Source organism: Xiphophorus hellerii, chromosome 2, assembly GCF_003331165.1.
Source record: "Xiphophorus hellerii strain 12219 chromosome 2, Xiphophorus_hellerii-4.1, whole genome shotgun sequence".
In the NCBI taxonomy this organism is placed as follows: Eukaryota; Metazoa; Chordata; class Actinopteri; order Cyprinodontiformes; family Poeciliidae; genus Xiphophorus; species Xiphophorus hellerii.
In genome coordinates, this window is record NC_045673.1 from 23539467 (window position 1) to 23557226 (window position 17760).

At 40.9% G+C, this 17760-nt stretch overlaps 1 protein-coding gene across 3 annotated transcripts in view; it reads left to right on the plus strand.

Moving 5' to 3' along the window:
• Window positions 1-1908: 1908 nt before the first annotated feature.
• Window positions 1909-17760, plus strand: part of shisal1b (shisa like 1b) — a 61715-nt gene continuing 45863 nt past the window's right edge. The window contains exons 1-2 of one of the 3 annotated variants that reach the window (XM_032589077.1): window positions 1909-2337; window positions 2416-2549. The gene's annotated coding sequence lies outside the window, so the exon portion shown is untranslated. Of the gene's footprint in view, window positions 2550-17760 lie in introns of all 3 variants that reach the window. The other 2 variants (XM_032589068.1, XM_032589087.1) reach the window with 2 other exon arrangements.

The window sequence follows — 17760 nt, forward strand, 5'->3', positions numbered from 1 at the left end:
AGCGAGTTTTTTTATTTGGTGTATTTAAACTTCTGGTTTTGACTGTACATGTAGAAATGTAATATTACTACTGCTGTAAAAAATTTTGTGGCCGTTTTTTTTTTAAGATGAAATGTGATCGTTTTCTTCTCTTCTGGTCCCATGAATTGTATCTGTCGTCATTTAAATGATTTAAATTGTATTCCAGTAAGTTTCATTTGCAGCTTACTTTGTTTTTTAATATCTTTGTATTTTGTCCAAGTTTTGTGTTTATTATTCATTTCTCAAAAGCAAATCCAGAGGTTGTAAATCAGCTTCAACAATAAACTTGTATTCATAACTTCCAGTTACACATACGATGCAATGTTAACCGCAGTTATCTCTGTAGAAGAAAAAGATACATTTGATATTGCACAAGAACAAATAGTGATAGATTATTAGCAATTAAAAGATTAAAAGAAAAAATATTTTAGGTATTTAATTAAAACTTCAGACAAACACTAAAGTGTGTTTAAATGTAGCATGTTGCCAGTATGAAAACGAGGATTTAGCTGAGAGTAAAATTACAGAAATCAGTTCTTAGTTGCCATTTTTAACATGTAGCTCTGATAGACAGTGGACAGAAACCTTTCTTGAATCTGCAGATCTATATTCTGCCGGATGTGTCTGCCCTGCTTTCCTAATGGGAGGGCTTGGAGACGACCTTTGTCTGCAGCGTCGTCTATAGAGGTCCTGGATGGCTGCCAGTTTGGTCCAGCTAATGCAGTTTGTCGATCTGATCGTTCCCTTTTGAGCTTCGAGGCCAATGCAGCTACCAGACTGCATTGCAACCTGCTAGAACGTTCTCAACAGCGAAACCCAAAGCCATGCTGAATCTCCTGAAGTTGTTCCTCAAAGAATTCCTTATTTTTTCCGACTGTTGCCCACGGTGTCACCCTGTCATGCAGCAGCACTTTAAAAATGATGTCATCTGTAAATTTAATGAGGGTGTTTGATTTATGTTTGTCGGTACGATTATGGGCGAGCAGGAGGGGGTTTGGGAGGCGTGCTGTGAGGCACCAGTGTTGAGGTGCATTAGGAATGAAGTGGCATTTCTGATCCGTACCACCTGTTGTCTGGCTGTCAGGGGAACCAGGACTCAGTTGCGTATTGAAACTACAATGTTCAGATTCAGAAGCCTCCTCAGCAGAGAGCTGCTATTGTGAAAGCAGTAACAATAGCTGCTTTTCTATTCACTGCATAATTGTGCAAAATGGAATTACAAAAATAAATTAGCTTAATGGAAACAGGCCAATAAAAAAAACAAAACATATTTTTTGATTAAAAATCTGTTTTTGCACGAGAATGAGGGAGTTTTTCAGGTTTGTCAAAATTAGTGTATTCTGCGGACGTTTAACGCATCACGCCAGTCATGTGATCAACATCCGGACGTAAGAAGATGGCAGCAAGCGGTAGAAGGAGGATGTTTTTCAATGACTTATCGCCTGAGCAAGCTTGTTCATGTGTGATTTTAGTTGATTTAATCACTACTGAATGTTGCAGCTCAAATTGAGACTCATCAGAAAAGTCACATAAATCCTCCTCTATTCCTCATGCTAATGTTTGGTTTAAATTTCAGCAAATTGCCTTTACTAGACGACTAAATGCTTTGAGTGATTGGTGTTAAACAACTGAACAGGTGTACCTAATAAAGTGGCCAGAGTGTGTACTCTCTCTGGCAATTGAAAGTCAAAGAATTTTCAGTACATTTGTGAAGTTTCTATATTGAACTCAAATATAAATAATAATAAAAAAGACTAACTAGTGAACATGTAAACTGTTGTGTCACAGAGGGGGCATTTAAATTACAAAATCACAGCAGATGCCTCGTAAGAAGCGTGGCCACTGCATGGGCTGCGTTCGGAAAGGAGGAAATTACATCGAGGCTGGCTGGGATGCTCACGAGTCTCAACTGGAGACTACTGAGCAGGAATATGATTGCATGAGAGAGGGGAATTATTATTAAAAAACGAGAAGACCACCAAACTAAGACCGCCTTCACGCCGTGAGGAAAGTTGAGGAGAGAGCGAACAGGAAGTCTTTTTTCCCTCAGGAGGAAGCCAAGTCTGGTTGCTGCAAAAGCAGCCGACCCCGTGGCTTCTGTCGGGAAGGAATGCGCGCGCCGGAGACAGACAGACGGAGAGCGTACTGTACAGAGGATCACCCTCCACTCTCTCACACCCTCTCACTCACCCATTGAGTATCATTTCCTCCTCCCTCTCTCTCGTTCTCTCTCTCGTACACACACAACACACGCACACACACTTTCAGTTGCTGCGCTCTGACGGATGGGAAAACACTGCCAAGGAGGAGTAAGGGGTGAGAAGAGTGTGTTTCTTCTCCTCTTCTCCACTCTGGTGTGTTTTCTGGCGTTCTCTTATGAGCTGTTAATTTCAGCCCCACACCCGAGGATGAGGAGGATCTATTTGTGAGGAAGACACAGCAAAAGAAGAGGAAACAAGAAGCAACAGGGTGGCCAATTCTGCGAGTGGCTGAGGATCTTTTTTTTTCTCTCTCCAGGATCGAGCAAGGTATGTAAAGAAAGCCGAAAGCATCAAACGTTGATGACTGTAATTTCCTTCTCTTTTTTTTTTCTTACCTCTGCTCCTGAAAAACTTATCTCCCTCACAAGCTCGCATTGTTTCCTCCTGCTTTCACTTATTCATCCTCACATAGTAGTTTTGTAAACGAGAACATGTTGTTTGTTTTTGTTTTGCTTTGTTTTTGTGCATTTTGGTGATATTCCTCCAGTTTCCATGTTGGTTGTTGAAGTTTCCCTCCAGGCCAGCATTACTGTTCATTCCCCAAAGGGGAAAAGACTAATTTCTCAGGTGGAGTCTATCCCCTGGAAAGGCAGCAGAGGCTAGAAGAAGAGGCGAGGACAGCTCCCTCTCATTGCTCGCTCATCAGCTGTCACTTTACACAGGAGGCAATTAAGCTGGATTGGCAGACGACGCTGCCGGTAGCTTAGAAACAGGCGTGTGGGAAGACGCACGGTGCCATACGATAGGATCCAGGGTAAGAGGGAGAGAAGCAGCTGAAGAAGGAAATTCCCTTTGTTCATTCAACACAAAAGCTTTTTTTCCTTCTGTGAAAAAAAATTTAAATCCTGCCCTTGCCTGTGCAAAAACTGGCCCCGGGGCAGCAGTTGTGAAGCTTTTATGATTTTGCACAGAGGTGAGCGCTGTTTAAGTGGGCTGACTGCAAGTGGCTGTACAGGGAGTGTTTGTTGCTCTTACCTTTAAAGAGAGCATATGAAATTAATTGCGCTACAATCATATCAAGCAAACTGTACATAATTTCCCTTCCCTTTAGGAGATGCACCTCCTCTATTGCTTGTTGGCACAAAGAGCAAAAGATCCAATCATATGTTAGCCCAGCCCACGTTTCAATGCATCTCAACATGTTGGAGATGACTGCTGAGGTTAAACTTGAACATCAGTAAACAGGAAGGAAGGACATTTCCTGACGTCGAATGCAGTCTGATTGTTGCAAAGCAAATAGATCTACAATGTGAATTTCATTTTGAACCATGTAAGATTTATGGAAAATGGTCTAAAGAAAGAGGAAGTCCTATGAATGTGGACAAAAATGACTTGGCGATGTCAGAAGTCAGAGAAGAATGATCAGAGTATTTTTTGTATGTGATTTTAAAAAAAAGGTAAAAGCAGTTTATATAGCAACTTACTGCAACCAATGTTTCCAGAATACAATCTACTAACACACAACAATACGAACCTATAAGTGGATGTGCTACAGCAGCAGATGCCCACACTGGGTGTAACCCCATTGGCTAAAAACAGCCAATGGGAGGTCAACAAAATCTCAACACAAAAACATTGCATGATCTAATGAGTCTTAATACCTGCAGTATTAAGATGTTGAAAATGAATTCATCCTTCCTGGTATTAGCAATTCAGGCTGGTTGTCATGGTGCCACGGTGTAAAGGATATTTTCTTGGCACACTTCTGCCTGATTTCCACTGAACAGCACAACAAGGAACAATGTGCTTTGGTAAGCTATTTTATGTTTCCATTGTGAGAGCAGCCATGCAACCGACCCGTACCACACAAATCCTGGAACCCCTTCAGTTGTGGGTTCACTGGATAGTGGTACAGTACTGTTAGGGTGGAGCTAGTGGTGTCACAGTCCATTGATCAGTGGACAGAAAGACATCATACTAATTCAGCTAGGATTTTACCTTACCGAACTGCACCAACCTGTTCCATACCACTCAGTGGAAACTGCAGATCAGGGTCTTTTAGTACCGACTGATCGTCCATTAAATGACACAACCCATTTGACTAGCACTCCGGACAATATCCATCAGTTTCTTACCACACTTTACCCATCTTCAGATGGTTGCTTCCTGCAGGATAACTCACCCTGTAACAAGACTAAAATCACCAAACACATCTTGAATTTGACAAAATGTTATCTGTACTCCTCTAGCCTCCAATCACCAGATCTCAACCCAACAGAGAGCCTTTGGGATGTAATGGGACTGACATTTTGTGTCAAAGATGTGCAGTCAACAAATCTTGAGCGATGCTGTCATATCAGTATGGATCAGTACTCTGAGGAATACTTCAGATACCTTGTTAACGCTATATAAGAGGTTCAGTGTGGTCTTAGTAAGGTGTCCCTAATAGTCCGTCCGTCCGTCCGTCCATCCATCCATCCATTTTCTAACACCCTTGTCCCCTAGTGGGGTCAATAATTGTTATTTTATGAAAACTTTGGATCAGACTGTTCTGATGTCCATTTATTCTCATTAAACATGACAGACTGCCTGCTGATTAAACCATAATAACCTTCACCAGGTAGATGTTACTTACTGCATTTCAATACAGTATCCTATGAAGAAATGATAGAAAAATAAATTAAAATCATGGGAACAAAATGTCCCTCTGGTAGGAACAAATTAATGCATGATCAGTAAAAGCTTCAAAGGACCAAAAGGTCCAGCCCTCTCTGTGGCCTTCAATGTGGCTATCGCAGCAACCAGAGAGAAGTTCAAGTTTTTCACTTCACATGCCTTAAAAAAAACTCACATTGTTCAGGTTTTGTTTACTTCTGTGACTGAGTAAATCTCCTTGAAACCAACAAAGGCCCTCCATGCTCAGTTTTTATCACAAACCCTTCCTGCAGCCATTTTTCGGCATGGATAAGATAAGAGCCGATGCAAAAGTCGGCCCAGGCGCCGGCGGCGAAGAAGGCCTTTTGATAACGACTCGAGTGTGGCAATGAGCTGTGAACTCCTTTAAATATTCGTTGTTGGGTGGTAAGGCAGTTATTCTGTGTTCGGAGTGTTTGGACAAGAAAGGAGAGATATTGCATAAGCCTCCAGTCTATTCATTTTAGTGACAGGAAAGTGCTGGTGTATGCTCAGTGGGATGTGTTTATGCAGAGACCCCTGAAGTGAAAAGCGAGCATTTAAAACAGCCTTGTTCCGCTGCAGGATTGTTCGCGCTCGCTTTGTGCTTAGTCTGTATTCACACAGTCACAATCTGCTCCGTCTGAGGGACTGAAGACATGTGAGGTCAGGAATGTGAAGTTCAACCATCAGTCAATAGTTGACGGCCACTTTCCGTCACCTCGCCTTAAATACGCAGACAACGATGTGCTGCCTCGCGGAGATGGTTATAGCAAGTCCTTCATGGCTCACTGACCTTTCCTGACTAGGAGGAGTCAGTGAACTGAAAAAGCAATAATGTGCACCCATACTTACTCTCATGCACAATAGAAATGTCCTAATTCACCTCTAGTACACGCCCCATGGTTCCAGAAAGGGACTTACACTAGTCGGTGTACATCTACACCGACTGGACGAGGCAGAGCTGACAGAGCAGTTGTGACAGGTTGTTTGGCAGGAGCCCCCCAAGGTGAAATTTTAAAGTGTGGAGAATTTCAAATTCAGAACAGATGATCAAACCCCTGTTGAAACAGTAGAGCAGCTGGAGGGCATCAGATCCAAACAATCACAAGGGAAACCTTGTGATGCCCGAATCGTGCCAGAACGACCAGGAGGACGGAGTTAAAAAGTGAAATCTAATGTGGTGGTCACGGTCAGCTTGGAGGTCCTTATCATGGCTCCGCAAAGAAATCTAAACCTTTTAATTTCCTGAGAGGTACTCTGTGTGCCGCGATGATCCCAGCACACCGAATCCTGTCATACATCAGATCAGAGAGCAGACAGAGGAGGGTGTGTCTGAGTGAAGACGAGCCAGGAGTCTGTCACTTTATCTCACGGTGAGCAGACGTGAGCATTATGCCAGCAGTATAACTGCCTACAGGAAGCCAAATATAACCCCAGTGCTCTGAAGCTTATTAACTAATAGACACTACCTTTGTACTTAGCCTTCCTAAGCCGTGAACCTACTTGGCACTTTCTTTATCGCTTGTACACAGCATTACACGATTAACCAGTGTGTCAAGGATTAGGTGCTACATTCAAATTTTTTATTCCTCTGAATTTCGAAACACCAAGATACACTTGAAATTGGTTCGGAAATTGCACAGAAAATTGAAAACTGAACAGGTTTGGGTGAACTATGTGGTCGTAGTCTATTTTGTAGACAGATCCACGATGCCGGAGTGAATTGTCAGATCTGCTGCAAAAGTGTGAAGACGTGCATCTCCACATGTCAGAACCGTTATATTTATTTGTCTCTTTTTTTTGGTATCACCCTCCTCATCAAAGAGTGTTGTCAGCGTGACTTGAGGAGCGAATGTTTCATTCTGCAGCATCGAAGCGCCCTCCGTTATGGGACATTTTTAAGCTTTAATTTTCTTTTCAGGTCACATGTGCTGTCAGCTGTAATCCTGGTGTGAAAGAGGCAGATATCCTACCCTTCATGGCGCAAACAGCTGACTGAGTGTTTCTGCTAATACAAATAGAGATGGAGACAGATTGCTTCCATCAATTTCTAGGATTACTCTTACATGCACATGCTGGCCTGCAATGGATTATGAGTATTATGCTTGGAGACATTTTGAATATTGATACGGTTACTTATATGTGTGTTTAAAGCCAGTAGAGAATTTTTCCGAGGTCTTGTGTGAGAATATTTTCTAAATAATCCTTTCACATCACATCATTCTCCATGTCTCCATTTGGGCCCACCATGTTGGATCTGGCAGCAACATCTGGTAGTGAGATGGAGAGTACTTAGCCACCTTAATACCACAGAAGAAGAAGTGAGATGTGGAAATTTTTGAGTCAAGAACTACAAGCAGTCCAGTCTGATCAGCTGTTCCTGGTGTGACTGAAGATGCTTGTTTTTGTTTTGTTTTTTAATAATACAGTTATTTGTCTGCCTGACACACTCCTGTGAGATTTCTTCTTTACAGACATTCCTAAGAAGAGTTTTTTCTCCTCTGTGTAATCCCGAAGAGCCCCCTGTTCCCTTATCATTCACTGGGAAACCTCCCTTTACTCAACCTAAGCAGCCCAGGCTGTCTGTAAAGGCAGAAACTTCTTAAGCGGAGCTGGAGATAAGGAGCTGGATGTTTATGCCTGCCTGCTGGCTGGATGTCTAATATCCAGAAATCAAGGCAGAGCTTTTCCAGTCAGAATCAGGAGGAAGTTGTGTTCTACTCTGCTGAGCTGGAACTGCATAAAAAAACAAAACAACAGACAAACAAAAAAAAAAAAAACGTGCATTCTTTTTTTCTCTTTATCTGGGATTAGATCAAATAAAATCAGATTACAGCAGATATCTTTTTCACTCAGGGTTTTTCAATGAAGTCTGGGAAATTATGACTGTCCCGCAAACGTTTTGAAATATTCCTGATCTGGCACGGCCGAATCAAATAGCTGAATCACCTCCTCAGCATGCAGTCAGGTTGTACAGAGAAAAGCTAATGATCCAATTTATTGATCAAGCTCTGATGAACGAGAGACTCTCCAGAAGTTGCGGGACACTGGCCCTACAGGACTGGACTCTGAGAGCCCTGGATTAGAGATAAATCCAATGAATAGTATAATTATTCATCAGCAGAAGTAGATCGGCTGCTTTTCCATTTGTTCATTGTTATATTTTCTGTTAGTTCAATTTATCGCTCATGTTCCAAATCAGTAACTATTAATCGTCAATTAATTTGTTCAATGGCAGATTTACACTGTGATTCAGTTTGAAACTTTAAAAAAAAATAAGCCAGAAGATCTGAATCGTTAAAAAATTATAATTAAAGAGCCGTAAAGCACATTTCTGATCAAATCTCACTTGCGCATTTTAATAGAAACAGCTGCGTTTATCAGGTTTGCTAAGAGTCCTCTAATCCATCCGTCACCAGTCCCTCCAAGAAAAACACACCAAAAAAAATCCCATTGAACCATTTCCAACTGAGAGTATAACCGATTAATAAACACCAGCAGCAGTCAAATAATTACATTCTCCAGACCCCCGAAATAAACAGCAGCCGCTCGGAGAGGACGGAGGTGTCTTGTTTTTCTGAAAACTCTTCTTTTATTTGGTTTATTTGCTCTGACTTCCAGACGTTGCTCTCCAGAGGGTTCACACCGGGTTCCCCTGTCCTCAGCCTAACTCTCTGAGGGAGAGAAAATTGCAATTTCAATGGATCCTTTAAGCTGAATTACCTCCAAATAGATGAGTGCGTCTTTGTTAGACAAAACAAAGTTGGAAAAAGGGATGCCTGTAGTTTCATGTGCGCATTAATGAGATACTGTATGGAGGCCAACAGAGGCAAATAGCATCGCCTATGATGGCAACTTTCCCTCCATACCAGACTCCAGATAATCTAGCAGAGCTTTCAGAGCGTTACGCCTCCCCTGCTCGTCAATCCTAAGGATTCTCAGCAGAAAGCCGTGGTGATACTTTTATAACGTCAGAGCTAATATCAGCTATCCTCGTCAAGTGGCATCGTTGGGCATCCAGCATCATCCAACACCTTTCTTTACATGCGTACAATGTCGCAGCTCCAGTGAAACAGCTCTGAAGTTTTAAATCCCTCTATCTCAATAGTGTCTCAATCACAAGGTGAATTTCATTACATCACAATCCTCATCTGTATGTCTGCGGGTTGCTTTGAGCTTCCTCACTGTAGATTTATTTATTTAATTATTTTTTCTTATCGAGCGGGCGTGGGCGTTTGGGGGATCAGAGAGGCATTTCCTCTGTTTGTGCAGCTCCAGAAATGAATAATCAAGTGACAGACGAGCTGCGGCAACTCTGACGAAGGATTGCCCAGTGGCTTTTTTGAATATTAATGCAGTGTTTGCTCTGTGTTTCACTGCTTCTGTGTCTCGGGTGAAGCGCAGAGCAGGAGAAAAATGGCCCTGGCTCCTCTGAGCATTAACTCAGTCGAAACGGTTAAATCATACTAGAACGATCTGCCACAGGAGGACAGATGGGTATTTATGAAAATATGGAGTTCTGCAGAAGAAAATCTATGATATTAGGCACCCTAATTTGCTACTTTGGATTGTTTTTAAACCATAAACAAGTACACCAAAGTATACTTTAAAAAACAAAAAAAAAAACATGAGAGCTTTATGTCAGTGGAACTTGATTTTCTTATTTGCAGATTGTAAAAGTATTCTTCCCCGTTAAATTCTTTAATGTTACAACCCCAAACGGCAGTGGGGTTTTATTGAGATTTTCTGTGATATGCCAAGTAAAGAGGATAAAAAAAATGACACCTAACTGCTGAAATTTGAAATTTGAAAAGGGTTGTGCATTTGTGTCTATGCCCTTGGGTCAATTCTTCAGACAGCTACATGTTCTTTAAGGAATGTCTACCAGTTTCTGAAAACTTTGTCTTAAACTCAGTCAGATCTAAACGGAGAGCTTCTACAAACATTAACTGGTATATGTTTGTAGACCCAAATTGATTTGAGTCTGGAGGCTGACTGGGTCGTTTGAGCAGAGGGACATGTTTTAATCTGATCATTTAATTCCCCACAGTGTCATGCTGCCACCACCGTGTTTTTCACTGTGGGAGTGATCAGGCAATTTGCTAGTTTTCCATCATTGGAAAATGATGTTTTCCATCTGTATGCCTCTGTCAAAGGCCAGGTCACCCTTTTCCATGTGTTTGCAGTTTCCCCAACATGACTTGTGACAAACTGGACAACAGGCATGTTAGCTGTAATAGCTGTACTGTCAACATGTTCGCCTACCTGAGGTGAAAATCTCTGCAGCTGTTCCAGACTTATTTATCTGCGCAAGTTTTCAGCTGTCGCATCGTACTGTTTGCATTTTTAGGTGGTGGTGTGAACAGTATGTTACTTGTAACGCTTCATTTCTTTCATATAATTTAATCCTCCGTTAAACTTTTCTAGAACCGGATCTCTGACCCGTCCGCTGTGTTCTTTGTTCACAGCGGACATGATGATGCTGTTTGTTCACAAAGGTGTTCTAACAAACCTGAGTCCTTCACAGAACAGCGATATTAATGCTGAGAATAAACACAGGAGTGTGAATGCTTCTGCATGGCACTGTGTGAGTTTTTTATCACGCAGCTGTAAATATTTACTGTTGGTAATTATTAAAATATGTGCCAAGGTTTTACTGTTCAGATTTTAAAATCTAGCTTTAAAAAAGTGCTAAGACGTTGCACATTCACTTCCAAATGCAAGCAGTGGATTTAAAGCCACCAAATGTCAGATGCGAGATGAGAGACCCTCTATGCACTTTCAGACTGTCATAAGAAAGACAGTCGCCGCTCTTGGACATTTGATTTCAAACTGGCTTGTCTTCAGCTGTTTGCAATGAGCAGCAGGGAGACATGTACTTTAGACCCACACAAAACAAAACTGTGCATACAAACGGTGATGTAGGAGCCGATTTGTTAGAAGCAAGGTTTTCTCTGCATCTTCAAACACAGAGCTTTTCATTTCGTCATTTCATCATGAAAGTTGCAGTTTTTATTTTGTAAGGGAAAATGCCAGCTTTCATTTTTGGTGGGAAATTGCATTTGTCTCTCCTTAAAATCCCATCAACAATCTTTTTCAAAGTAGTGGGAGGACATTCCCACTGCTGTACTCCTGAAAAAAGAAAAAACAAACTCTACTGTGACGTGCTTGATCTGAACAAAGGGTTAAACACTGATGTTACTTAGTTGCAGCTGATTACATAACCTCCTACTGTAGACACGCTGAATAATATATGTATGTTGAAGTATGTAGTTCGGAATAAAATGTATACTAATCTGACTTATGAAAAGAACAAAAGATTGTACAACCTTCAAAAATGACACATGTAATATTTAAGATAGAGATGACATATTCCACTCCAACTATGGGTTGAAGGCATTTTGAAATGATCAGTGTTGAAGTCTGGGATTTAAAGTCTGGATGTTTTATTTATTTTTTTTTTTATGACTTTTTATGTTTTTATTATAGCCTGGGATTTTTTCCCCCAGAATGCCATGCAGCCATATTTTGCTGAAACACTTTTTGAACTCGTAACCTTCATTCTTGTGTCGCGTATCGCAGGCGGTAAACAATATTTTATGGTTCTATAACCAGTCGCTGTTTTCCACTGTGTCGTCTGCTGGTGTTTTCCGCTGATCTGTGTCGTGTGACCCAGACAGTGGTCCATGTGGGGCAAAAAAGGAGCTAAAATACAGCAACAACTTTTGCTGTAAGCTTTGTCTGCCTACAAATATGTGACATTGAAAAAAATACTTAATAGTCAAATTATCAACGGTTTATGTCGGAAGAGAGAGCTAACAAAATGAATTTAGTGCCTTAGAAAGCTGATCAGTGCGGAAAACATCCTTTGCAGGAGCAAGAGAGGTAATAAAAATATTCATTTTCAGCGAGATAAGTCAGACAAAAGCTGGTGTATGAGAGCTTGTGTCTGCACCCCTGTTGACAGTGAGCGCTGGAGGGTGGGGTTAGTGCAAAATGAAGAGTTTTTGTTAACACAGACAGGTTGTTCATCAGTGTTTGAAACTTTTGAGAGTCGTTTTCTCAGGAATCTGGTTTCCCGAGTGCCAACTTTCATTTGGCCACATCATCTTCCACGTTTTTATTTAAATGTATTTGACATCATTAGAAAGCTTAGAATGCACACTTTCAGGACCTATACATAACTCCAAACGCTTCAGAGGACACTTGGTCATGGTTTTGTCGCGGCCTGGCACATAATGTGTGACTGACATGAAATACAAACAATACAAATAATAATGACGTCTGCTGTGTGTGAGTTTGTCGGGAGGAGTTCATAATACTGAAGCGCTGATAAGTGGTGTTGCTTTACTGCATCTTTCTGCAGCAGATCAATGGAGATTTGTTCTAGTAAATGGTTAATATTTAAATCAATCAATCAATCAAATTTTATTTGTATAGCACATTTCAGCAGCAAGGCATTTCAAAGTGCTTTACATCATAACAAACAAAAACACAAAGTTATGCAACATAGAATCAACAATCAAAACATGACATTAAGTCAAGTTCCATCATTAAATTTGTAATTGATTACATTTCGAATACAATCCTAACCAGGTGGGTTTTTAGTTGAGATTTAAAGGCATTCAGTGTTTCAGCTGTTTCACAGTTTTCTGGAAGTTTGTTCCAAACTGGTGGTGCATAGATGCTGAAAGCTGCTTCTCCTCGTTTGGTTCTGGTTCTGGGGATGCAGAGCAGAACCAAAACCAGAAGACCTGAGAGGTCTGGAAGGTTGATACAATAAAAGCAGATCTTTAATGTATTGTGGTGCTAAGCCATTCAGTGATTTGTAAACTAACAACAGTATTTTAAAGTCTATTCTTTGAGCTACAGGGAGCCAGTGGAGGGACTTTAAAACTGGTGTTATGTGCTCTATCTTCCTGGTTTTAGTGAGGACGAGAGCAGCAGCATTCTGGATCAGCCGCAGCTGGTCCAGAATGCTGCCACATCGGCTGAAAACCCCTAATTGGGCTGTTCCTAATTAAGTATTGCTTTAGAGTCTTCCTGTCCCTCTCAAAGCCAATCCCTACTTATCTTCAGTTGCTTTACAGACCTTTTCCCACAATTTATTGAACCTGTTTTTCTCTCTACTGGTGAAGCATTCCCTGGACTAATAGCTAACCCAGGTTATAATCAATCAGTCTGTGGGGTTTTGTGTCGCAGAGGTGTTTCTGGCGTAAGATCTGAGCCAAAATCTATTTTCTATTCTCAGGATTTGTTTTTACAACGACTCAGATCTGCTAATGTTCGATATTCTGCTAATACCTTCATAATGGCTCTGTGGAGGTTGTTGTAGGGGTGTGTATTCTCCCTATATGCTGTTGGACTTAGAGCATTGGCATAAAAGCAGAAAAGCAGAGACGCTCGGGACGCTGAAGGTTGTACTCCTGTGTGTTGAGATAAACCACTGGCACATGTAAACGCAAAATCAAATGTCTGCCACAGCTGCTGCAAAGCTTTTTATATTTTTCTGTTGTGTCACCCCCCCCCCCAAACACACACACACACACACGCCACGCAAACAGGGATGATATGCTAAATAAAGCCTCACTATAATCCATGAGTCATTATGGGCTCAAATGACTCTAATTTCACATTCAACGTGTAATATAACAGCTCGCTCTAATCCGTTTCTACTATAATTACTTAGAATTTAAACAGGCACCAAAATCACATTGGCGTGTTATTGGTGAATAACAATAGGTGACTCTATTGTTCATTATGATAATGGGGGGGAAAAAAAACAAACGATTCCACAGTCTGTTCGGTTTAGGGCAGCCTTTCTGCAGAAACGTATGAGCTAAGAGTTTGAACTTCCAGGCATTTGGGGGCCATTTGAGGACGTAACAGGAAGTTATTATTGACGACTCACCAAAGTGAGGTGGGTCAAAACCAGAACAGCCTCGTTAATGAGGTGCGATCCCACTGCGATGGCCAGCCAACCAACACCTCCGGTAATAATCTCTGGATCAGAACACAAACAGTTCCTCAACTTCTAGGATATTTTTATTTATTTTTATTTTTTTATTGGCTGTTTAAGCCGACTGCCAAAACACCATTAGCATTTGGATGAGGAGGAGTGGGGAGCTTTGTCCTTTCACATCCAAGGTATTTTTGGCTGCGTGGTACGGACTTGTGTGTGACCTCTGACCCCTAGAGATGACCTACGCTGACTCTACTGTGGCTATTTTCAGGCCCGAGGAGTATGTAAGCCTTCTCTTAACGTGATGATGTTTTCTGTCCAATATGGTCGTAAAAGTCACTGCTGATTAAAAGTTTAGTTTTTTTTTAAGCGATTGGCTGCAGTGTTGAATCGGATCCTCAAAGCACTTGTAAAGTAGCTCTTCAGTGTTCCTAATGGATTATGCAAATGTGTTCTCAGGCAATTTTTTAATCATCTATATATCGATCGCACCCTATCGTTAAGTGCACTAAAAGCTCCAGTCCTCTTGTTCCTGCTTCTGTTCAGAAATATCTCTGTTCCATCTTCGTTTTCAAAAAGACTTTCCTCCGTCTCGCTTTTGTCTCGGATAATACGTAGATTTAATGTGACAAAAACATTTTTCTCCCAATCTCCAGCTAAAGACAAAATAAATCTATATTTCTGTTGCATCTTTCTTTTAAGCTGCCTCCACTGCTTTTATTTTGTCCCCAAGGATCCCATTAACTAACCAATTCAATTTCTGAATCACAAAAGAGAGGATCTCTTGTCACTGAATTCTGTGAAGGGCAATGAGAAACTCTTGCTCTGAATGAAAAGCAAACCCCAGATTAGTGCGTTTGGGCTTAATTTTATTTATTTATTTTAAACCCTCCCTACTTCTGGGTCATGCACAGATTTTTTTTTTTCTAAATGCCAACTTTTAGGCAAATGTTTCCTCTTTGCTTTGGTGGAAGATGTTAAAACATGAATATTTATGCAGCCAGTAACAGTACAACAAAGGCCTGACTATTGTAGCGGTTTTCTTTTGCGTTGCCATGTCTCGCTTTGTTTTGTTTTGGGGTTTTTTTTCTGCCATTTTTGAAATTCCCCAAGGACTACTTGTCTTTGGGTAGGAGCTATTTTAAATCCCGGGGTCAGCCGATGATGACGGGGAACATTTCCAAGAGAAACCAGATGAGCTCTGCGTGTGGTTGAAGCAAAGTCAGACAAACAATGCCGGCTTTTTTTATTTTGTCCGGGGACGTGCCGCCGTGTCCTCTCTGCATCGCAGACACAGAACGTCTGCAGGACACGTCTCCTTAACTTCGGGGCTAAAATAGGTCCAGTTGTTCTGCTGCATGAGTCACAGTCTGTGAGCTGCCAGAGACCCAGATGAGGCCTCGGCTGCCTGCAGAACGCTCAGAACCGTGATGGAAGTGCAAGTGCTGGAAGATGCTTCAGAACAAACGCTGGAACCTTTTCTGTGGCTTTGGATGCTGCAGAACTGTGGAAACTACCCGGCGATACAAAAAGTTTTACACACACACTGTTTGAGATGCCAGGTTTGTGTGACGGTGGAAGAAAAGAAACTATAAGTCATTTTCCAGCTTTAATCTAAGATACTTAAAAAAAATCAATTTATTCAACTAATAAATCTGTAAAGAAGAAAATAAATAAACCTGTACCAACTTGGCTGCAGAAGTACGAACAACTGAAGCAACTTTTCAGTCAGTTTCCCCATTCAGTCTTTGATGTGAGTCTATGAGTGTCCTGAATCTGGATTTGATTGATTTTTTTCTGCAAATCAATCAGATTGTGTGGACATATTTTTATCAACAGCCTTCAGACTTTGATTGTCTTCCATTAACTCATCATTTTGTTTATTTGGAAGCATCCTTGGATTCAAAGTAATACTCTTTATAGTCACCTTTCTATCAAACATCTGGAAGTTTTGGACCAAACGTAACTACCAGGGATGCACGATGTTGAATTTTTGGTCAATATCCGATATGCCGATATACTAAAACTCATTTGGCCGATAACAGATACCAATACCAAAATTTTTCTTTCTTATACCTACTTTACTGAAACTATATAGCTTTCTATTTAAAATCCATAATTTTCTTTGTCAAGTTAGCCTGTTAGCAAATGATAAAAAGGAGGCTGATGTAGCATGTTCAACTTGCATTATGTTTAATGTCAGATTTGTTCACGGCATTTGCTCTTTCTAACACAATGACACTCAAACAGTGCAAATTTGACTTCTGTGCTGCCGGCATTATTGTCACTGATTTGTCATATAAAAACGCCTTTCATATCGGTGAGTTACTTTGACAGAATGGCCGTTGTCCGATATTAAATTTCTCAATTTCATCCATTTTGACTTCTGAAACTGAGCTTCAGTCTTCCAAAGCGACTCTTTTGTTCATCCATATGGGTGAACTTTTATGAGTTGTGAACAAACATTTAGTGTTTATAATGTCATTGCTGTTCCAAAACCTTTCCGCTTACTGACCAACTCTGTACCATTTTAATCTTTTCTTAACTGACATGTTTGTAAAATTAGATCGTTTAAATCCTCTGTAGCCTCCTGAACAACTATGGTTTTGCCTACAGAAGGCAAAGTACGCACCCGTACATTCATAGTTAATCAGATTCTCTACAGTTGATGAAAGTTTTTGAGCCAGAACTGTGAATACTGGAGGTAAGCATTCAGATTCAAAACTCTGAATGCTTATGCAGCAAGACTATGCAGCTGCTTCTTCTATTTCCCCCCCAGATTCTCCCTTCAACAAGTCTGTTTATTTTTCAGCTGACTAATGCAGGAGCTGCGTCACGCTGAAGGTATAAAAAAGTCTGAAATGATTTATCATGGTCTCATTTTTTTATATTAAGATCTTGGCATTCACACTTTTTATTGTCTTCACGTGAAAGATGCTGCTGCAGCGTGGGGCACGAATCATTACCGCCGATTGAGCAGACCCAAGTAGACTCAAAGTTCAATAAATTCTCGTTCCAGTGAGTCTCATTAAGCAGGGTACGATGCACAGCAAGATTCACCTTGTTAGGTTGAGAGAAACGGAAATAAAACGTTTGAAATGTGACATTAAAATGCTAAAAAAAAAAATGGTTTCATCAACAGTTTTAGCACAAAGGAAGACATCCATGTAAAGTATTGTTAAGAATCCAATCTCTTGCAAAGGTAGCATTTGGTGCTGAAGTGTTCTGCACCACATGAAAATGAAGTTTTTATAGATTTGCATCATTTCAGTTTGGCTTCCAAGAACCTCCATTCCCCAGCTGACTTCCAGACCTTGATTGTGTAATGAGTTCAACTTATTAAACTCCAGTAGCTGTCTCCTTAACTGCCTCTCTCAGTCTGCATGCATACATCTATCACCTTGGAAAAAGTACAGATAAAAGAACGGCCCAGTGGTAATCTGGACGCAGATGGACGTTTTTCCTGTTTTGTCACGTTGCAACCTTTATTGGGATTCAATTCTCGGGGATTTTATATGACAGCTGTGCATACGCTTCAAGCGGAAGGGAAATTATTATTATTAATATTACTTTTTGTCTTCCACCAGTCTGAGAAAATATTCCCTCCATGTCTGATACACCTAAATAAAGCTACAGTGAATCCAGTTTCCTCCGGAAGTAATTCGTCAGTAGATTCCATCTCTGAGTAGTTTAGTCTCAGTATATCTGCAGCTGTAGCTGAATCTACTTATGGAGTCGGGACAATGGAAAGCAAAAGTGGCCTAAGAGTAGCCTATGTTTTACCTGATGGGTCACAATGTTGCTGTTTTGGGGTTGCTGCTGCTGCTGCTGGTAGAGCGTGTTCATCTGAGACTGTAGACATTAAGAAAACATAGGAGAGACGGTGGTTGATTGAGCAAA